This window comes from Camellia sinensis, chromosome 2, assembly GCF_055761805.1.
Source record: "Camellia sinensis isolate YWXY chromosome 2, ASM5576180v1, whole genome shotgun sequence".
NCBI lineage: Eukaryota > Viridiplantae > Streptophyta > Magnoliopsida > Ericales > Theaceae > Camellia > Camellia sinensis.
This window is the reverse complement of record NC_138962.1, coordinates 129,019,743-129,029,531: the sequence shown is the minus strand read 5'-3', so window position 1 is coordinate 129,029,531 and position 9,789 is coordinate 129,019,743.

The window sequence follows — 9,789 nt, the reverse complement described above, 5'->3', positions numbered from 1 at the left end:
TGATAAACTTATATGTACTATAAAAAATTAAATTACGTGAGCTAGACTTGTGTTTGGCTCATTAAAAACTCGTTCGAGATCAAATTGTTACATAAATAAGCTAAGTTTGAATACAATTTTAAGCTTGTTAAATTATCAAAGCAAGTTTGAACAACTTACAACTCGGCTCATTTTCAACCATACTCCTATGAAGAGAAATTTAATACAATATGTGATGGTATTTATCTGTCCCCATTGTCCCCATTATAAAAGTTATATGTAATAGTTAATTATTTTTTTTCCAAGTTTACCTATTGTAAAAAAAGAAAGAAAGAAAATCTCATATAATATCGTGAGAATTTTTAATTTTCTTTTATTCAAAGGTCATGAGTTAAACATGAATTACTACCTGAAAAGTATACAAGTTCATTTGAGTTTATTTTATTTTATTTTTTGATTCAAAGGCCATGAGAATTTTCTCTGAAAGGGAATTATTACCTGAAAAGTATACAAGTGAAATTGACAAGAGATCTTGGTAAGTTCAAAAAGAAATTAAAGAAAAAAAAAATTAAAAACCTTGTAAATTACTTATAGATCAAAATAGCCAAAGACTCGGAAATTATATCTTGAATCTTGCTCTGAAAATTAATGTAGGATTTAAATTTAACTATTATGTGGTAGGAATTATATTTAAAATAAATTTAAATGATATTGAATTTTTAAAATAAATAATATTACTGATTATAGGTACATTTGTCCTGGGTAAAGCATTGCACATGCATTGCTTCAACTTTTTGGATTATTTCAAGTCCATGCAGTGATGGCATTGGAAAAAATTGAAGTGGTAATACAATAACAGAGTAGAAAGAAATAAAAAACCTAGGTACAATAATAGTGTCAGAAACAAATCAAAATCAAAATCAAAGATAGAGATTGAGCCTCCATGCATTGCGTTATGTGTCCTTTACCAATTTTGGATAGGGAGAGGGGGACCTTGCCCTGAACATTTTTTCCAATTAAAGAATTGCCAAGCTGGCGATGATCATGAAAATGCTGACATTTTTCTAAGCTTAAAATCCCTCAAATATTTTATCCTCTTCTACAATTCTCCTTTTTATTTTACTAATTTAAAATAAATAAATAAAATAGGAGAGCTCAATTCATTGTGATAGTCTTTTATAAGCATAATTATAAGAGTTCCTATTTGCAAGAGATTCAGAACTAGAACTAAAACGAGACGAGGAGAGGCATGGCTGGACCCCTAGTCCCACCAACATCCTCCTGAAGAGCTAAAGTTGGGATATGAGAATCACATCACTCTCACAATGACTCGAACCTAAAGTTATAAGTTGGCTAAATTCACGAGATGTTTGAAGAGCCCTATGTTACGATAACAAAATATAATCCTTTGGTAGTAGGGCCCGTCACTTCGTGTTAGTATAAACTATGTTAACATATGTGGTATTTAATATTTTGTTATTGAAGTATTAGGCTTTTGGAGTAAAATTATATGACAAGTAGCACGCAACACTCTAAAACATCTCAATAATTTTATGTGACATAGAGGCCGAGAAATTATCAATATTTCCTATTCTTCCTATGGTGTAGAGTTTGAAATGAATTTTATATTTGACAGTTGTGGTAGGGATCAGTGGCTGTAGGGGATAATACACAGACAAATTATTGGGTTGGATCGGTTTGAAATACAAGGCTTAGTTTAGTTTGATAAAAATAAAATAAAATAAATATTAATAATTAACTATCCTACTATCATATGTATGCATTGTAATGTTTGGACCACAGAACTCTTAAGCAATAAAAGTATGTAACTCACAGGTAATTGAAGATTTCAAATATTAGGACATGGTACAATCTTATGATTTTATTTTGAGGTTGTAAGATATACTCGTGGTTCAGAGATCAGTATTTTTTTTCATTGTATGTAATATGGATGTAAGGCTCAGGGCATTTCTTTTATTTGTATATAAATGACATTGTTGTGTAGCGAGAGGGAACATGTATATTTATTTATTCATCAAAAGATGAATTGTTACTTGTAAATGAACTAAATTAATGAATATTGGTAATGTTATCCGACTAATAAAATGCAGGGCGTTACACGGACGACCGGTAAGATGAAATTCGAGCCATTCGGGCCAAGCTCAAATTTGAGCTACGTAGCAGAGCTCTTTTTAGATTCACTCAATTTAAATACACTTAAAACGTATAAAATTTAGGGAGCTTTTTTGATAAATCCATTTTCTAAGAGCTTTATTCCATCCAACCCATATTCTTTTTGACTATTCCATTAGGTCCAATTTAACATAAGAAGACCAAAATACCCTTTTCATCTACTTATGTTCCATTTAGTTCACATTATTTTCTTATGTTTCAATAAGTCCTATGGGTGACATAATTACCAAAATACCCTTAATGTGAATGTTCACACCATCAATATAAATGTTTATATCGTCAATTTGTAGGGGCCCGGCTCATGTCGATCCTCGTGGGTACCGGGAAAAATTCGAGTCGGGCCGGGCCGGCCCACAAGCCAAAAAAATAGGCCCGACCCGGCCCGTTGATAATATGAATATTCACATTGACAAGTTAACATTCACATTGATAGGAGAGTAAAATTGGTCTGCGGCCCGTGGGCGGCCCGAAACCAGCCCGTCGCCCGAGGCGGGCCCGGGCCGGCCCGTTCACAATATGAATATTCACATTGACATATTAACATTAACATTAACATTGACAAGAGTGTAAAATTGGCCCATGACCCGTGGGCAGCCCGAAGCCCGAGCCCGGGCCAAGGTCGGGGAGGGCCCAGCCCGGCCTGTTGACAATGTGAATATTCACATTGACATGTTAACATTCACATTGATAGGAGTGTAAAATTAGCCCGCGGCCTGTGGCCGGCCCGAAATCCGCCTGCGGCTCGTGGGCTGCCCTGGGCGGGCCCGGCCTGACCCGTTGATAATGCAAATATTCACATTGACATGTTAACATTCACATTGATAAGAGTATAAAATTAGCCCGCGCCCCGTGGCTGCCCGAAACTAGCCCACGGCCCGTGGGCGGGCCGAGACGGGCCCGACCCGGCCTGTTGACAATGTGAATATTCACATTGACATATTAACATTTACATTGATAAGAGTGTAAAATTGACTCGCGTCCCATGGGCGGCCCGGAGCGTGCCCGGTTCGACCCGTTGACAATGTGAATATTCACATTGACATATTAACATTCACATTGATAGGAGTGTAAAATTGGCCCGTGGCCCATGGGCGGCCCGAAGCCCGCCCGCTGCCCAGGGCGGGCCCGGCCCAACTCGTTGACAATGTGAATATTCACATTGACATATTAACATTAACATTGATAAGAGTGTAAAATTAGCCCGTGACTCGTGGGCAACCCGAAGCCCGGCCTCGGGCCGACGCTGGCCCGGCCCGTTGACAACGTGAATATTCACATTGACATGTTAACATTCACATTGATAAGAGTGTAACATTAGCCCGTGCCCCGTGGCTACTCGAAACACGCCTACGGCCCGTGGGTGGCCCAAGGTGGGCCCGGCCCGGCCTGTTGACAATGTGAATATTCACATTGACATGTTAACATTCACATTGATAAGAGTGTAAACTTGACTCGCGTCCCATGGGCGGCCCGGGTTTGGGTCCGGGCCTACCCCGGGCCGCGGGTGAGCTTCGGGCAGCGGACAAGTTTTACACTCCTATCAATGTTAATGTTAACATGTCAATGTGAATATTCACATTGTCACGGGTCGGGCCAAGCCTGCCTCGGGCTGCGATCGGGCTTCGGGCCGCTCACGGGCTGTGGGCCAATTTTACACTCCTATCAATGTGAATGTTAACCTGTCAATGTGAATATTCACATTGCCAACGGGCCGGGCCCGCCCTGGCCTGAGGTCGGGCTTCAGGCTGCCCACGGGTCACGGGCCAATTGTATACTCTTATGAATGTGAATGTTAATATGTCAATGTTAACATGCCGATCAAAAAAAAAAACATGTCAATGTGAATATTCACATTGTCAACAGGCCGGGCCGGGCCCGCTCCGGGCCGCCCACGGGCCGTGGACGGGTTTCGGGCAGCCACGGGGCGCGGGCTAATTTTACACTCCTATCAATGTGCATGTTAACATGTCAATGTGAATATTCACATTGTCACGGGTCGGGCCATGCCCGCCTCGGGCTGCGGTAGGGTTTCGGGCCGCCCATGGGCTGCGGGCCAATTTTACACTCTTATCAATGTGAATGTTAACATATCAATGTGAATATTCACATTGTCAACGGGCCGGGCCGGGCCCGCCCCGGGCAGCAGGCGTGCTTTTGGCCGTCCATGGGCCGCGAGCCAATTTTATACTCTTATCAATGTGAATGTTAACATGTCAATGTGAATATTCACATTGTCAACGGGCTGGACCGGGCCCACCCCAGGCCGCCCATGGGCCGGGGGCGGGTTTCGCGCCGCCACGGGACGGGGGCCAATTTTACACTCCTATTAATGTGAATATTAACATGTCAATGTGAATATTCACATTGTCAACGGGCTAGGCCGGGCCGAGTCAGGCCCACCCTGGGCTGCTGTCTAGTTTTATACTCTTATCAATGTGAATGTTAACATGTCAATGTGAACATTCACATTGTCAATAGGCCGGGCCGGGCCCGCCCACGGGCCGTGGGCGGGTTTCGGGCAGTTACGAGGCGCGGGCTAATTTTACACTCCTATCAATGTGAATGTTAACATGTCAATGTGAATATTCACATTGTCAACGGGCCGGGCCCGGCCTGCCCCGGGCTGCGGGCGGGCTTTTGGCCGCCCATGGGCCGCGGTCCAATTTTATACTCTTATCAATGTGAATGTTAACATGTCAATGTGATTATTCACATTATCAACGGGCCGGATCGGGCCCGCGCCCGGGCCGCCCATGGGCCGCGGGCGGGTTTCGCGCCCCCACGGGACGAGGGCCAATTTTACACTCCTATTAATGTGAATTTTAACATGTCAATGTGAATATTCACATTGTCAACGGGCCGGGCCTGCCCTGGCTCGTAGGGCGTGTAACGCCCTCAAAATAATAACATTAAACCCAACAAATAAGACAAGCGTTGATAGATAAACTAACCACCTTCTATCATTCATTAGAATTCCATTACATAAGTATTACATGTGAATCTCATAACAAAATGCCCTACGGGCTTACAGCTTTCCAAGTTAACACTTGGTTACAACAAAGAGGTCTAACTCGTTTACACATTAAGCCCTTGGCTTGAAATTACATGTAATACATCAAAAGTAAAACGACAAAACTATGCCCGCCACTAGCCTCCCAGCTATGTCCTTGGAGGTGGCATGCTTCCTGCACCTGAAAATGATGTTCCCATATAGGGTGAGCCACAGCCCAGTAGAAATACACTAAACCAACCATGGACAATGACTAAAACATTAGCAATTGATAGTTGGTCAACACTGATACAATCACATAAATTACATATTTATGTCAACGACTTACAAGTCCCAATTACTTTTCATTTTCCCTTTTTAACAGATAAGCATGCTAGCTCTATCATCATTTCCACAGATATGTATAAAAACTATATCTCACATTCAGATAAGCATAAAAGCTATATCCACATTCTACAACAGATATGTATATCAACAATATCCACAGATAAGCATACAAGCTGTATCCACACTTCACAACAGATATGTATATCAACAATATCCACAGATAAGCATACAAGCTGTATCCACACTTCACAACACTTCACAAAGATAAGCATATGAGCTCTATCTTCACTTCTCTAGACAAGCATATGAGCTCTGTCTACGGAGTACATCCCCTATCTCCTCCAAATACCTATCCGGTTTAGAGGTACATCCCCTATCTTCCCCTAAACCGCGGAGTACATCCCCTATCTCCTCCTCTACACACAACATATATAAACACATTGGTTCTATATACAATCACACAATACATACAATTAATGTATTCAATTAACCGTCAAGTTCCATGACACATTTCATTGATTAGTTTCAGTTTGCCTAATCAACATACATTGTCTACAACAATCACGACTATCCTCCACCGATAGCCCAAAGCAGTTATTTCTAAACAGAAAATAAATGCACAAATGGATATTCAATCAACATTTCATTTCCTCATTTCTCACCAATTAATTATCCCAATTAATTAAACAATGTAATTAGGCCAATTCCCATAATTAACATTTCAACCCTTAGGTCCCATTTTCATCAATGATTCAACATTAATTCCATTTTCCATGCCAAACATGCATCTAGGTTTATTATGAATAAAACCCCAACTTTTGTATAATTGCACAAAAGCCCCAAACTTTCACAAAATTACCAAACCAAGCCCAACATCTCAAAATACCAAAATTTAAAGACAAAACCCATAGAGAGGAGTAGGTTATCCCTACCTCAAACCCGGAGCCTCAAAGGAGATGAAGATCAAAACCAAAATGCTCCAAACCTCGAAATTTTCTGATCAAAAGGAAGCTCTCGACGATCAACACAACTTTTGTGAAGACAAAAGGTGAGTAAACGATCCTTACTAGATCAAATCTAAGAGAGAAGGGCCGATTTAGAGTGAGAAGCTCTGAAAATGGCTTTTTGGAAAAGTAAGAGAGAGAAGAGAAAGCAAAAAGTGATTTGAAAAGGCACAAATTCGGGACTTTAACCCAGTCTCCCGCTCGAGCGTAAAACACCCCGCTCGAGCGGCCACTCACAGACTTACGCTCGAGCGGCCAACCTCCCGCTCGAGCGCAGAATGCACTCGCTCAGCACTTTTGCAGAACCAGACCTCCGCTCGAGCTCCCAACCCTACGCTCGAGCGTACAACACTGCACAACAAATACTGGATGGGTGTATTCCACGCTCGAGCGCCAACATCTCCGCTCGAGCGGACAGGCCAAAGATCTAGGCAACTAGTTTTGGTTTCTAAACTCAACCAACCTGAAACAAACCCACCCAACACATCCCATAACTCAAATATGAAGTAAAGAGGATGCAAACAAGATAATAGTCAACTACCAACATCTACAGACACAAGTCTGGATCACTATACAACAAGGGTAAACCCGAGATCGCTATAGGGCGGGTTTCGGGCCGCCCACGGGCCAATTTACATTCCTACAAATGTGAATTTTAAAATAAGAATGTTCATATCATTAAATTGCTAATCGTTAAAAAAATATTTATAAGGGTATCAAAATTAAATATAAGGGCATAAGTGTCCAAGAAAATAGTGTAAATCAAGAAATGGACTTTATGGAATAAAACTATACATACATGGGACTAAATGGGTTAAAAAATTCCTTCATGGACTTCTTGGGTTAAAACACTTCTAAATTGGACTTATCAATAAAAATTCCTAAAATTTATGATCTTTTTTTTTTTTTTAAAAAAAGGCTAAATATTAACAAATATACAAAAAAAAAAATATATATATATATATTTTGTATTTATTAAATTTTTTAAAGATTTCTCCAGTCGGTTTTTTTAACTTTTTAAGTATATGTATCTAAAAAACAAGTGGCCATATATGAAAAAATTTCATTATAAATATAAAAAAAAATATATGAATTAAAAATTTAAAAATTATTTTTTGAATAATTTTAAACCAACCAAAATTTTAAAAATTAGTTACTCATTCCACATTGATCATCCAAATTTAAATTTAACACATTTTTTTTCACAATTTTCATAAATATTTTTTTTTATTAATTTGATATACAAATTCATTGTATTTTAAATTTTTATATGAATTAGTAACAATAACTTCTTTAAAAAGTTTCAATTTTTTTTTTAAAAAAAAAATCGATTAATTTGAAAATATGATGTACTACATACTTCAACTTAGATATTGGTTCAGTTAATGCAGCTTTGGTAATAGAGCTAAAGTTGATTTGAAATAGTTTTGGAAATAGAGATAATTTGGAATTGGTTTGAAATATATTGAATATAATGACTTAAATGTTAATCCTTCATCAATTTTATTTGACATAAATAGACAAATAATTTAAATTAAAAAATTAAAGTTTAAATTGACACAATTAAAAACTCATAATTTATTTTATTAGAATGGTTAAACCATTTTTTTTTTGAATTTTTTTCTATATTTTTAATTAAAAAAAAGAAAAAAATTCAGTGAAACTAATTAGTCATTCCCATAATGGATAAATTACAAATACATCCCTTATGATTTGCTTAAAATATAGATTATTCTTTGTACTTTAAAAAATTACAAATGCCCACTTATCAAAATATTTTATTCTATAGAATTAAATAAAAAATAAAATTCCTTATTGATTTACCATACAATAATAAAAAGGAAAATTAGTGAAACATATCTCTCCAATTTTTTAATTTTAAAATATAGTGTTGTCGCTTTAATTAAAATAAATTTCTCTTAATTTTGTATTGAATCTTGTTTCGTAATAATTATTTTTTAATCAATAATGAATATTTATAATGTATAAAATAAATTGATCATTCTATTTTATTTCATTCCAACAATATTAGTTAGGAGAAATTATCCAAAAAAAAATAAAAATGATCCTTATAACAAAATGAATCTTGAATTTTTAATTTGGTCAGTTTAAGTTTTCAATCTAAATCATTTATCTATTTTTCTTAAGTAAAATTAACAACAAAAAAAAAGCATTTTAATTACTAAACTTAATGAAAAATGACATTAAATTTAGCAAAATTGGGTAGTTGGGATCAGTGGTTGTGGGGGACAATACAAAGGCAAATTATTGGGTTGGAACAGTTTGAAATACAAGTCTTAGTCTAGTTTGATAAAAAAAAAATAACTAAACTATTCTAATATCATATGTATGCATTGTAATGTTTGGATAGGAGAACTCTCAAACAATAAAAGTATGTAAATAAAAAATGAAAAATGTCAATAAAAAACACATAATAAGAATAACATATAACAAAAATCGATGTGGTTGGGATCAGTGGCTATAGGGGACAATATACAGACAAATTATTGGGTTGGATCGGTTTGAAATACAAGGCTTAGTTTAGTTTGATAAAAATAAAATAAAATAAATAATAATAATTAACTATCCTAATATTATATGTATGCATTGTAATGTTTGGACCACAGAAACTCTTAAGCAATAAAAGTATGTAAATAAAATGAAAAATGTCAATAAAAAACACATAATAAGAAGAAAATATAAAAAGCAATAATCATAAAAAAAATAGAATGAACCTTATGCATTGTAAAGTTTTTGGCAATGGTAAAGTTTATTCGATTGAAACTGGATACCGGTCAATAAGAACTTTTAGAAAGTTGTTGCAGAGACCTAGGTGCTATGAAGTATCGACACTTCAAAATAAGTGTTGCAGTCATGTCGGATAAGAACGCAATTGTCATCAATTTTGTTGGTGAAAAAACAAAAATTAAATAAGTTATAGTTATCAAATGGACTTAATTTTTTATGTAGATGAAATACACAAAGTGCTTGATAAAATGAACGATTCAGATTATCGAAACGGGGCATGTGGTAGGCCTCATGGGCCAAAACGATGCTCTCTAATCCAATTTTTAAATTAGAACGGATCTTCCTCTTAATTCGATTCCCTATGTCCTAGGAAACCTCTTAAATTAGAGAGAGAGAAAAAAAGAAAAGAAAAAAGAAACACAATCACTAATGTAGTTATTTTATATGAGGGAATTCTCTTCGGGCCACTCTTAAATTAGAGAGAAAAACAAAAAACCTGATTACTAACGTAGTTGTTTTATACGAGGA